This window comes from Hippocampus guttulatus, chromosome 8 (genome assembly GCF_054856545.1).
Source record: "Hippocampus guttulatus isolate MCC_2025c chromosome 8, RoL_Hgut_1.0, whole genome shotgun sequence".
Taxonomy (NCBI): Eukaryota; Metazoa; Chordata; class Actinopteri; order Syngnathiformes; family Syngnathidae; genus Hippocampus; species Hippocampus guttulatus.
Window position 1 is genome coordinate 18,035,918 of NC_141268.1, and position 14,083 is coordinate 18,050,000.

The 14,083-nt window shown below is 44.5% G+C and overlaps 1 protein-coding gene across 6 annotated transcripts in view; it reads left to right on the forward strand.

Annotated features, from left to right (window-relative positions):
- plxna1b (plexin A1b) overlaps positions 1–14,083 on the forward strand; it is a 178,254-nt gene that overhangs the window by 78,849 nt on the left and 85,322 nt on the right. The gene's annotated exons all lie outside the window — the stretch shown is intronic.

Genomic DNA, 14,083 nt, shown 5'->3' on the forward strand with positions numbered 1-14,083 from the left:
TGATTGCACAAGAGAACATTCTATACACTATGCCAACCTTCATTGTCCTAACGCATACGCTAAATGCTGTCGTATTATTCGATGAACACTCACAGTTATGTACGTTTGGCTTCAAATCAGGTCAGTCCACCATGATAATAATCAATGTGTTTGCGCGTTTGTGTCTAATTACAACGCGTACCTGCGTGGGCCTGATTGCTTTGATTGCATCTCGGTGTCATTGTGTGAGCTTGCCGTGTGCGTGTGGGAGAAAGTAATCCAGGACAAAGGATTTCCTTTAGCCTTCGATGTGGACGACTTCCCTCGCTCGTACAAACTTCCTGTGGAACAGTGGGGGGGGGGGCGTTGGGAAGTGACAAGGTTAGAGAAGATTGTGGGTCTGCGAGTGCGTGCGTGTGTGCCTGTGCCACGTAATGTCACAATAAGTAGCCCTTCTATAAAAAGCTGTCTTGTGACAATAACAGCACGCTCAGCTGACCCGTCTGGAAACTTTACATTCCATTCAGGTCACCGCATTTGATTCTCTGGGAGCCTTCTCTTGATTTTAGCATTTTGGGTGGAAGACTGACATCCGCCAAACGTGCTTGTGCGTCCTTTAAGCACAATGACACAATGAGAGAATTGGTTGGAAAGGAAATGGAGGCGATAAGCGATGTAAAGCTTCGGGACATGTGTCATGAGCCTGTAAGAGGGACACACACGTGCACACACATACGTTAATACACTTACGCGAGGGCTTTTCTCCTCTATATGGATTGTGGTGCTCACGACTGTTTCTTGAAACATTTTATATGCGTCAGAGCCTACAACTCACAAAATGTACTGAGAAGTTGAAGTTGGTCATGATGGTTCAGACTCCAAATTTTTTTTTTGGGGGGGGGGGGGGGGATCTTGTGACATAATCCTCTCAAAATTCTTCATTCTTGACTTTCGGCGTACATAGCAACTTTAAATTTCTACAAACTTTTTTTTTTTCGGGGGAAGGTTGTGCTTGGGTAAATGAAAGTAACTTTTTGTGATCTTTCATTGAATTTGGAACTTTTACGATTGTTTTGCTTCAGACTATCCTGGTTTCCTCCTTGTCTTCTATTTTCTTGTCTTTCTGCATCCCTCTTTTATGTCCTCCCTGGTGTTGCATATACATGAATGACTGAAACCAGTTCACCGCTCACATTTCCCGCATTCGCCTCTGTTTTTGTGTTTTGGACTTCTTGTCAAGGAAACGGGAAACCATTAAAAAGTTATTTCCCAGTCATCGGTGGCCTCCTGCAAAGAAGACATAAAATCAAATTGCATGTATCCGTTTGATGAAAAGTTCATGTTCTCCTCCTACATTCCTTCTTCCCTTATTTCGTTTTTTTTTTTGGTACCTTTTGCGAATGTCTTCTGCCACGGAGCTAAAACAAACAAACGAAAGAAAAACCAAACACAGAATTTCACATGGCAGTTACGGTGGCTCGGACATCCTTTTGTGGGGAGACGGTCACGATTCAAAATCAAGGTTCGGAAAGCAGTCACGTGCGGGTGTTCCAGGCTCGGTCCCCGCTGATTCAATCATTGCCAGATTTGCTCAAACTAATTGCACGCATGCTGCCCAGCCCTGGATGACATCATGCGCCCACATATACAGCAAGTCACTTACAGCTTCTTATTGTCATAATTTGGCAAGGCTCTGGTAAATGTTGGCGAGCGGCGATCATTTGATTCGACTCCTAAACCCATTCACATTCCTCTCCAGAGACCGCAGCCATTGGTCGGATCCCATTGTGTTTCCATGGCTACGGGCCAAATCAGAGGTGGGGCATCTGTCACCACCTGGTCATACCAGCTGCTCATGCACTTCTGCTCTGGCATGACAGGAATATGTGCGTGTATGTGTGTGTGTGTGTGTATGCGTGTGTGCCACCCCCAGTGAGAGCAGAGGATTGTCACAGGTATTCACTGCACATCCTTGGCCTAAATCTATCCCAATCCTCGGCCTCTCTGACCCTCTTAGTTACGCAAGGTGATATTGTCCAGTCGTGCGGTAATCATAGATGCGTCCTTGTGTAGCACGGCGAGTTTCCAGCCCACGGAAAAAAGGGGAGCTGTTTGTTGTCCACGCAGCTCGCGTCAGAAACTTGGAATGGACACGCCTCCTGATTAAGTGGACACGCGACTAGCTTTTTTAATGCTTGTTTTCTCGGATAATCAACCAACGAGCGGTCTCTCCTGCGCACCGTCGATTATTTTTTTTCTTTTTTACGTACTGGGTGAGGATCCAATCATTCTTCCAACCCACTGCCTCTCGTGCCATTCTCTTGTCTGTGTTAACAGATGAAGTCCTGATTGCCGCAATCTGTGATCGGCGCATTCGTGAAAAGTCAAGTCTGTTGAGAGCGGAATGCGGTTCGGGGATCAGGATGAATTGATATTTTACTTTTAAAGCGTTCTGTGGGTGGTTGATCCTTGTTTTGCCGTCCGGCATTGCGACCGTTATTGGCACGTGCTCAAAATCACTTTGTTATTCCGCCACAAAGGTGTTTGACGGGGTTATGTTGAAAATGACCTTGCATTCTTCAGTTGGTCGTTGGATGTATGGAATGCTCCAGAATACCGTCAAGGTAGGATGAAGATTTGGGCTTGCCGAGCGCAACCGCTGACTGAAACCCTGATTGAGTAACTCAGAGGCGATTGAAAGGTGTGTCTCAGAACCTTCGTCTGTCTTCTGCCGTGTGTCTGTTATCCCCCAGCCATCCTTTTGGATATCTTTCGCAGCTCTTTTTTTTTCTTTCTCTTCTGCCCTTCAAATTCTTTTGATTCAGCCAAGCTTGTTGTATTAGTGGACTGCTGCCAAGGCCGTCTCCATGGACCATTACAGAACACTTGGAGAACAGTATGAATTGCGAGGGAGGAATGAGATGTAAAAATGTAAAAGTAAGACTATTCGGAATAAACCACACGTAGAAATGAAGCCAGTGAAAGGTGTTGCGACATCGCTCCAATCATTATTTCCTGTCTGTGGCCCACAGTCCCTGTGCTTGTTTTCCCTCGCATTCTTGAGCTTGAAGAACAAGTCCTCAGACCCAAGCCAGGGACTTTCCTCCGCCGCACTTGTGCCTGAACGAATAAGGAGTTGAAACCTGTGTGAGAAAAAAAACATTTTGCCTGTTTCTACCGTGACTGTCGCTTTTCACTGGTGATGACACAAAAAGCAAAAGGCAGCTAACTTCTTCCATCATGGCGGTTCGGCAAAATTCCCCAATTGTATGTTAGGTTCTTCATGTTTTTTGTTTTTTTTGTGTTGGGGTTTTTTTTTTTTTTTCACCATTCCAAGTTCATTTCGACTAATACCCAACAGATATTTCAGCATATTTCCACCCGCCCTATCAATCTCCCTGTCCATATTTGGAGCGTCCGTAACTCTAACCTTATCGTATCAGGACGCTTCTGTCCAACTCTCAGCAGAAGGCCTTACACTCAGCCCCATGCCAAGAAAAACAGTTCTGCCTGACAGAGAAGCACAAATACGGTCCGGCTGTTCAGCAAACAGCGCCGACCCCACCAGATGTACAAATCACATACCACATCGCCGTTTAACACAACACTAAGACACAGGTCGTGGTGTTTTTGACTCAAAGTTAATTCTTCCCCGGGCCCCTCTGACAACTGCCTTGTCAATGTGAAGCCGACACAACACATGCACACAGTCCTCCAAATCTCGCTCTCCGGTGATTGCAAATGCTAATGCCCGTTACCCTTGAAACATATGGCGTGCGTTGTTGTACACTGGATCGCTGTGCGTGCCTCCACCGTGAATTGTACGCTAACACAAGAGACAGGATGGCGTTGATGAACTCGCAGATAGTAGTCGGATTGTATTTAAGGGCGCACATGTCAAGAATGTGCCTCCTCTTCTCTGCTATAGTAACCGGTAACAACACATACACACACATACATTGTACACTTATCACGCCCCGTATGGCAATCTCATAATTTCCGTGTCAGTAATAACGATTCAGTCAGGGCCGTCGCGCCTTGTTTAAATGACCGCTCATTTTGATTATCGCACTCATCCCAATTTTCTGACATTTCAAGATGAATGCCAAGGGGGAAAAAAAAATGCAGGTCACATTTGAATGGAGAGGTTAATCTTGGCGTAGAAGGGACGTTTGAAAAAAAGTGTAGCAGACTCAACACTCTCCATGTTCAGACTGCCAGGCCACCACTGCAATAAATTGCTCCAAACCACACCATAAAGCTCATTTTAAACACCATCTGTATTTCTTTACAGACAGACGTTATTTGTGCCTCTGAGCATGTGTGTATGTGTGTGCGCGTGTTCCCGTTCCATTAAATTATCTCATCTCGTACACACCAAGCTCGTCATTGTTCCCACTATATTCTTAATGTGAAACATCGTCAACTCGTGACAATTTTTTGCCCAACGCCCAGAGTCGAATTTGTTTCTCCCAGTCACAAAACTCATTCTGTTTCCTTTTTTCCCTTCTTTTTCTTTTTTTTTTTTTTTGCCATGAATGTTAGTGGTTTCAGTAGGAGCTGAGTGAGGATTAAAACTTTTTTTTTTTTGCTTGCAACGCGGAAAAAAAAGACAGCACTGTCAATAGAAAAGGCAACAGTGCAAAATGCATGAGGATTTAAGGGTTTGAACGAGTTGTTGAAGCATTGACAAAGAGGAATGTAAAAATAAAGTGAAAGTGTTGGCTTGTGAATGGCGAAGTGGAGTGAAACAAATGTAAAGAGAAGGTACAGAAAGGAGGCATTGGTGTCCAAAAGTGGTTTGGCACGTACGATGCTGAGGTTTAGCTTTGGGCGTCCTCCCATCTGCCTCTTGTGTTACATCCAAATGCAAACATCTTCACAGAAACACACGCTCACTCGCATAGGGTTTTGGCAAAAAAATTATTCGTACTCACTAAATTGTTTTCCTCTCGTCTGGAAATTCTTACCGTTTCTTGCATTAAAAAAAAATAAAAAATCATACACCTGATCTTATTGGACAACTTTTTGCTTTGTGGTTTTAGAATATTATTACTGGCTTATTGCAATGTATCGACAATGAAAGTGTACTTTAAAAGCAAAATAGAATTATTTATTAAGGTAAATACAGAAAAATGCTATTAAACGATGTGGTACGGCAGAGCTTGAGAGGGTAGCATGCAATGAGTTTCTCGTCATTTTATAAAATGAATGAACTAGTTACGGGTTACTGTAAATGTGGCCTTTCTGTCAAAGACATGACTGTCCAATAAAACCCGATTTGATCCCGATATAGTTGAAAGAGGCACGATTCAATTCGATGCGGTAATATCTTTTCAATCGAAAACAATTTTCTTTGAAAATCGGGGGGGGTTTTTTTTTGCACCCCTGACAAATTGTATTTAAGTTTAATGCTGTGTAGCAGGGGTGTGCGTCTCTGCACAAAAGTCGATTTGATCCGGTCTTTCGACACGTGCGGCGCGAAAGGATTGATTTGAAAGTAGAACGATTGGGATTACGAGTCGATTCGATGTGGTCCGTATGATGCAATGACCATATTGTGGTCGTTTTCCATCCATTTGGATGAACTTATCTATACTGTGTGATATCTCTCAACAACAAAAGACACTTCAATACGTATCTCATTATATTTCAAAGTGGAAAGATTTGATTTGCTTCAACTCGATGCATCGATTATCGGCTTCAAATCTGGATTTTTTTTCGACACTACTGTTTATATAATAACTCTTTTGCACTTGTTAAGACTCGTTTGGTTTCGTCTGAGAGACTGTTTATTTGCTTTTCTTGGTGCCGCTATTCAGATTTTGGCATTCAAATGAGTTGCCTCCCAAATGTCCTCATATGGACTGGGATGTGTTTATTTATGGGAGGTATTTATTTGCTTCAAATGGATGATTAGTGTGTGACCGTTTATGGAAAATATGGTGATTTGGGGCTTTTTAAAAAAATGTTTCTTGTGTCATTAGCAGCTACCCATTCAACCAGAAAAAAACAATAATAAACATACACAGATTTGAACGACTATAAAATTCCTCCATCATAAATTTGAGTCCTTCCCAAGAAAGATGCTAATCACTCATCGCCTCCTGCCTTTCTCTAAAAGATGCTATTAGAAGCACCAGTAGCCATGTAATCACTGCGGCGTTCCCACAGGAACACAGACACATGCACACACACCTACCTCAGTAATTACTGCTGAAGATGAGGTCCATAGTCGGTTTAATCCCAGAGAATTGAGGATTTAGTCAGTGAACGGTTGGGTCAAGTGATGCTACGTGGCGCGCCATCAGTTGTGGGATGTTTGTTTGTTCTATGTTCTTCATGCCTTCTAGTTATTAATTGATGTAATGCTGCTCGCCCAATTGGCTACAAGCATCCTGTTGCACGATTAACTAACGCCGATTGTAGACACACACATTCCACATAAACACCCTCACTCCTACACACCTCGCTGCGCTCCCCATATGTGGTGTTTATTATTTTTTTTCTGCTCCACTTCTCCCTTCTAAGCCACACACACAATCCATCGACGATAGCATCTGCCTCTGATTAGTGTAGCTCAGTCTTTCTTCCGGGCTTGGCTCGACTTTCCCGAGAATTTTTACAATCATCATATTCTCATTGCTGGATCAATAGAAAATATGGCCTAGAAATGTATGCATGCAATATCCCGCATGTTGATGATGTGTAATGTTGTTTCAGCCGAGGTATTCCATGAGGACTTTGTGCTCCGCCTCCCAGTAACAGAAGGTCTTTCCTCATTTGAATAGCGATGCTAAAAAGGCATTCAATTGGGACGCTCAATCTCATCTTATTGTATACGATAATGTGGTGCCATTTCTTCCCCCGTTTGCAAGACGGCAGATAAAATCCGGCATAGTCAGGCGCCGTAAAATGCGCGCGTGTGTGTCTCTACGCGTGTTATTCCTCACAGATGAGAGTTAGTATGATATAGCGGTGGCCGCAAGATGAAATGCCGCCGCCATGCAGTGTGTACAGCGAGTCGCTGCACACACTTTATCAGACGACCACTAACTAAAGACACTTAATTTGAACGGGAAGACGGATGGGGAAATAGACGTAGTGATACTTGAGAGACAAATGAGGAAGAGGGGGAGAGAGAGAGAGAGAGAGAGAGAGAGAGAGCGATGCTCAACTAATGACAAGCTACTTAAGACTGGATTTACACCGCAGGTCTAGTGCCAAGTTCACGTCGACATAGAACCTGGGTTTTTAGCGATTAATTCCCGTATTTTCCGCACTATAAGGTGCAGCTAAGTGGATTCGATTTTCTCAAAAGCCGAGAGTGCGCATTATAATCCCATGCGCCTTATATATGGATCAATATTCTGATTTCTGGGATGTAGTATTTTAAATGTTCTGTAAAGCGCTTTGTTATAGCTGTTGCGGTTGTGAAAGTTTGGTATAAATAAAGCTGTATTGTGTTGCAGTCCCATTCGAGTAGCTCCATCTCGTGGATGCATAACACAACCGCAGTCACTATTGTAGCTCCTATTCTATGTGCCTTATAATGCGGGGCCGCCCTATATTTGAAAACAGTTTTAAAATAGGCCATTCATTGACGGTGCTCATTATAGTCTGAAGTGCCTTATACTGCGGAAAATACGGTAATTCCCAAAAAGTCTCATGAAAAGCGAATCATATGCAAACAGAAATTTCCCATTGGGAATAATGTAAATGTGATGAATCCATTCCAGAGACTCCAAAATACGTTTCGTGTTGCTACCTGATACGAAGAAACCAGTGGCTGAGTCCCGCTGGCAGGCAGACGAGTTTTCAACATGGGGGATTCAAATCAGAATTGTCTAGTTTAACATGTACCGGTAGCTGAAATCTTGTGTGAATTTTTGTAACCGCGTGTATTTATTTATTGATTTTTTGTGAACAAACCTTTTATCCAGCAGGGATTACTACATTTAACTTGCTATTTTAAAAAAAAAACATCCATGTGCTCGTAAACCCCAATTTTTGGTTTCTTTTTTAATAATCCTGAATTGTGTAAGTGTCTGTGTGTTCGTGTGTGTTTGTGCCCTTTTGCAAGCGCCACTCGCAAAAGGTCATCGTCTCGCCCATGAATAAGTGCAGTGCAGATTGGCAGGTGAATATCAAGGGCTGTCAGTTTGAGTTGGCGGAACAAGTAAACAAGAGAGGACAAAAATCAGAAAAGTCACCCATTTGGACTTAGCCTCACTGGCTTAATTGTGGTGAACTTTGCCTCAGCGTAGCTGCTGCGGTGTTAACGCGGGCGCTCTAAACGTCTTTCCCTTGTTTTGTCACCTGTGTTGCCAAATGAAGTGGTTTCATCTTTACTCTCCCGTGTTGAATTTGTCAAGATTTGTGCTTTTAAAGGGCAAGAGGCTTGAAAGTGCGAGCATTAGTGTCAGCAAAGTGTACTCGAGTGTGTAAGAATTACTGTCACGGTGTGCAGCAGCTTTGTTTGTCTTCAAGATTCTGCTGGTGGAGACATTCGGACACCTCCAAGTATGGCGGTAGATGTTGATCTTTGTTTTTGCAGCTGGGCTATTCGCCCGGACGTGTCGGTTTGAGTTGGGAACGTACAGTGCAGCCTCGAAAGGTGAAGTTTATCTACCTCTTCTATGCCCTTATATATGTTTATTGGATAGAATATGCTTCAGAAATCTATAGGGTGATCTTATAGGGGTTGGGAATAGCAGACATAAGGCCGATTCGATACGGACCCTGCGATTTGATTAAAAAACATTATTGATAAAGGCAGAATGGTTCGCTGTGATTCGGTTCGACACGCTGCGGAAACGATGCGCTAGTTACATTTTTTTCACGATCAAAAAAAAAAAGCAGCTGGACTAACTGAAAAGCTGTTTGAAGTTGACAAGAGTGACGCGACTGAGAAGTGTAACTCAACGAGTAGCGTGTGTACTGCCCAATGCTCCCGTTTTTTGGGTTGTTAGCGTAACGTACGGAATGCGAGAGCTCTCGCTTGTTTTCGGAGATGAAAACTAACTACGGAGCCTCAGGCAACCGATTCCTTGACTCTCCATCGCCCATCGCCAACTCCACATTTGATGTCTCGAAGGATTGCTGGTGGATTTTGGATCGATTGAGGAGTCTGCTTGTTTGTGAAGGCGGCGGTTCATCATACCTTTTTTGAGAAACTCTAGACTGTCACATGATGCTCAGTTCAGCAAGAATCAAAGCCTGCATCTTTTTTTTTCCCGCTTTGGCTGTTAAAATACAAACTATTTTTTGGACACAATTTACAAAAATTCGAATGTGAGAGCGCAGGCAGAAGAATGGACTCGCGTTTAAAGTTGTAAGCTACCTACTGAGTATGATTAACTTGCTTTTACACTTAAATAACTTCAATCCATTACAGGTTTTATGATGGTGATAGTTTGTTTTTTAGAATTTTTTAGAAATAAATAGTTCTGAAAACCACAAGAAATCAACCAGCATCCGGGTTGTGTTCGAACCTCACCGGTTTCATTGTATCCTTAACTCGGTTAATAATTAGTCATACAGTTTGACTGAGTGAGTCAAGATCATGTGTGCCAGACCTTAAAATAACCTCACGCAGACACGCACTGTTATGATAGCTCTCACACTAACATTCCACACAGTGTGTCTGTGTGTTTTTAAATGTGAATACACACCTCCTCCATCATTTGTCAGTCACGGCGCTGTTAAAAGAGAGGCTGCGCGGGTCCACCTGACCCACATATGGTGCACGTTTACCCCCATTCCGTCCCACTCGGCCATATATGCTGCATAAAGTGCACGTGCGCCCGTCTGCGGGCTGCGCCGACGACAGATTTGTCCCAAAGATGTGTTAAGGTTGAGCACTCATGTGTGATGCGCCATCTGCGCTCGTCTTTTTCGCCATGAGGACGTAAAACACACCAAACAGCAGAAACGTAAAATAAACACCCTTCCAATTATTGAGGGGTGCAATCCGGTGTTTGACCTTAGCTGCATGCAAAGTGACAAAAGGGCAGGCTGCTCTAGCGCTTCATGTTGAAAGCGCTCGCATTTGTTTTAACGTCTTGCTGCGCTCAAGTCTGAGCAAGCTCGCCCTGCGATAGGACATGACGGATTTCTTTCATTTATCGGCGAGACGATAGACACGGAGCTGTTATTAAGCCGTGATATATTGCGGCACCGTGTTTATTTATTAGGATTCGTGTGGAATGACCTTGTGGAATAGATCTGTGGCAACGGTAGGAAGAATGAAACGATGCCTATACCTTGGGTGTGGCGAGGGGTGGGAGTGGGGGGGGGGGGTTAATAGCCATGCACAACACAACCTTGACGATTGCGCAGCATCAATAATGGACAGATGTTCTCAGTGTTCCTTTGTGTATTCAAATGTGAACCCGTTTCGATATTAAAGGGAAGTGCGTTTGAGTTGACAGCCTGCCAACATGACCGGAGCTCTTCTTTGCGCGCTCCCTCCCTTTGGGGAGTCGAACCGCAACCGAATACGCCCTGAGAGCACCGTCAGGCCCCTGGCTGGGTAGCAGGCAACCACTGTACGATTGACAATTTGATCTGCGAAACAGAGAAGAAAAAGTATGTTTTCATCAAACATTTTGAAATGTATTTGAATTCATTTAATTTTGAGGTGGGCGGCCCAGTGGTCCGGTGGTTAGCGCGTCCACCTCCGGCCTCCCTGTGTGGAGTTTGCATGTTCTCCCCGGGCCTGTGTGGGTTTTCTTCGGGTACTCTGGTCTCCTCCCACATTCCTAAAAACATGCATGGCAGGCTGATTGAACACTCTAAATTGTCCCTCGGTGTGGGTGTGAGCGTGGATGGCTGTTCATCTCTCTGTGCCCTGCAGATTGGTTGGCAACCGGTTCAGGGTGTCCCCCGCCTACTGCCCGAAGATGGCTGGCATAGGCTCCAGCACCCCCGCGAACCTTGTGAGGATTAAGTGGATCAGAAAATAGATTCATGGATAATTTTGATGTCATATCTTATGTCTGTTGTCAATCTGTTTTCAAATAGCCGTACCTGGATCAATAAATAAATGAATAGGTTTTGTACAACTTTTGGGAGGTACATTTAAAGTGATCGATTTTAACCCCCAACCTTACTCCCAAGCTGTAGCGTACCAGAATTTGCTTTGCCGTTTTCGAATCTAGTCAGACGACCTCCAAAGCGTGTTGCTCTTTATTCCTCCTCTGTGCTGCTGGTTGTTTCCCTCCCTGCTTGTGGATTTTTTGCATTGTTCAAATATTTTTGCTTGATTCTGGATAAATAAAAGCAAATCAAATATAATTTACCCCAGCTGGAGTGAACCGGGAAAACTTTCATGCTGATATTGCTTTGACCTTGGCAAAGGTGAGTGAATGAGGTCCCGCTTTTAAGCGTTTCCATCCATTGTTCACACTTTCATCCTCCTCGTGGCTCCTAACATATAGTGCCGGTCCTATCGAACCCTGACCCTTTCCCTTTCTCTGTCCATCCCCCACGTGCTGCTTGCCTTTGTTCTGCTCGGGGCCACCTCGAATTCCCCGCTCCGCAACACCCCCGTAAACACACACATGCGCACATGAATGTGTGTGTGTGGGGGGGGGGGGGGCTCCACATCAAAGTCAGGAATGTGAGGCCTTCCTCAAGTGTGCAAAATATGCTTTATGTTCAACAGCGTTCCCCACATCTGCCTTAAGATGTCACAGCCAATCCTTGATCAATATGCAGAGGTTAAAGGGGAACAATGCGTTGAATATCTTCAACAGACGCGGAACACCCGGACCGTTTTTCACTCCGTGTTGTTCTACGCTGCGGCGTGAATTTATGGTCTTTGAGAATTTGACTGATACTTCTTTGCACCCTTTTCTTACTTCTTCATTTGTTTTAGATTCATGGAGGTTTAAATTTTTAACTGCTTGAAATTCCCTACCCCTCTCGGTTTCTTCCCTGCTTGTCTCAAGTTACATGTCCGCTCGCTCCGTCACTTGTCACCGCTGCCACCGACGGGCGTCATTTTCATCATTGGTACGCTACTGTCTTATCAGCCGCTTCTTTCCCAGCCGTCCCATCACTAGCGAGCTATCGCCGGTGTTTATCAGAGCCAGGCAGGCCTTGCGGCAAGATAAAAACTTGGCATTGGCTGCTTTTGCGGGAATGAGGAAAGTGGTCACAATCCGGAGGTCAAACGGCCACCTCGCGTCTGCGTAAACTCGGCAAATCTCGCCATCGGCCAAAGCGGCGGTTCCCAACTCGCGTGACTTGTTGTTGAAGTTACGTCTTCATGCACAGTGACCAGTACAGGAGAAACAGATTCGAAATCTGAACACGGCCAAGTTTGACCTGTGCCTTGGATTGGATTGTCTTCATCCTTCGAGGTTTCATAAAAATAAGGTGGGGGGGGGGGCAGACAAATGCTTCTATCATTCTGTAAAAACATCCATCAAGTATTTACTGGAAAGCTAAGCAATATAGAGGAGACAATGACTGAGTAGCATTGTCGCTTTGTTCTCACTGGACTGGACGTTGCATTGATTGGACTTGATAAACACGCGCAGTCACATCATGAATACTCTTGAAATTCATACACACGCAAAAATAAAAAGCCGCTTGGTGATTGATGAGTCCGACACGGCGATATTTAAGGCCCCCCCGTTCAGTTTGGCTCTCGTCTGTTAGACCGGTTAATAGATTGTCTTTAATCTCCGGCGCTGTTGCTCCTTCTGTGATCGACTCAAACCGTCATTTTCGAGACATCCGGTTCATTCTTCCGTCCATCCATCCATCATTGTATCCATCTGCACGGATTATATACTCAGTAGTACTTAAAGTCTTCTTAGTTATCGTGTTCTCCTGCTGCTTTCAATATTTTTCAGCTTTGGCCGTGGTCCCTTCTGAATAAATGGATTTGAAACAATTTATTGCTTCTTTTCATGGGTCGCTTACCTTCAATTGCTTCTGTTTTTTTAACTCTCCCCCCACCCCCCTACATTTCTCACTTTCCGCATTTGTCTCTTTGACTGCAATATCCCTCTTCAGAGGGAGGGAAGAGTTGAACGAAACAGCAGCAGCAGGCAAAGCAGCGGTTTGTTGGATCTAAACTGCGACGCAAACACTCTGTGTCATTTTGCCGCTGATGGGAATCTTTGGGTTGACAGTCACGTGGCCGACTAATGAGAGAAGCCTCGGCTACCCCAGTATGTGTCAGCCAGCGGTTTTTTTGTTTCTCTCTCTTTTCTCATTCCTTCTTATCTCTCTAAAAATGATATTGAAATGCTTTGTTACTCACGGATGTTGTGTTTGTGCTCCTCTAGATACGATCCATCTGTGAATAGGACGCATCCCTTGTTTACTGCTCCATTATCTTGATAATAATGTCCTTATATGCTCTCATCTCCAGTGCTTTATCACTGGTTTATGGGTCCTTTGTCTTGCAGAAATCATGGGACGGCTGCCTGTTTGTTTTTTTTTTTAATTATTTTGTGGGGCGGAGAGAATCTCTCTATTTTCAGTTTTCGTTTTTTGGGGAGTTGGGGGGGGGGGGGGGTCTGTCGCTAAAATGGCACTGAGTAAGAACTAAACATGATAAGAACTGGACGCCTTCCTTCCATCAGTAGCTATCCAGTCACTTATAATTTCAGTGACAATATCTACCACGGCGGCCTGGTGGTCCAGTGATTAGCGCGTTGACCTCACAGTGCAGTGGTCGTAGGTTTGATCCCGGGTCCCGTCTTCCTATGTGCAGTTTGCATGTTCTGCCAGGGCCTGCGTGGGTTTTCTCCGGGTACTCCGGTTTCCTCCCACTTTCCAAAAACATGGTGGCTGATTGAAAACTCTAAATTGTCCCTACGTGTGAGTGTGAGCGCGGATGCTTGTTGTGTGCGGTATGATTGGCTGGCAACCGGTTCAGAGTGTCCCTCGCCTACTGCCCGAAGACAGCTGGGACAGGGCTCCAGCACCCCCCGCAACCCTTGTGAGCATAAAGCGGAACAGAAAATGGATAGATGGAGATGTCTCTCTCTCTCTCTCTCGCTCTCTCTCTCTCTCTCTCTCTCTCTCTCTCTCTATATATATATATATATATATGATATTTGGAATCCCATTCACAATCAGT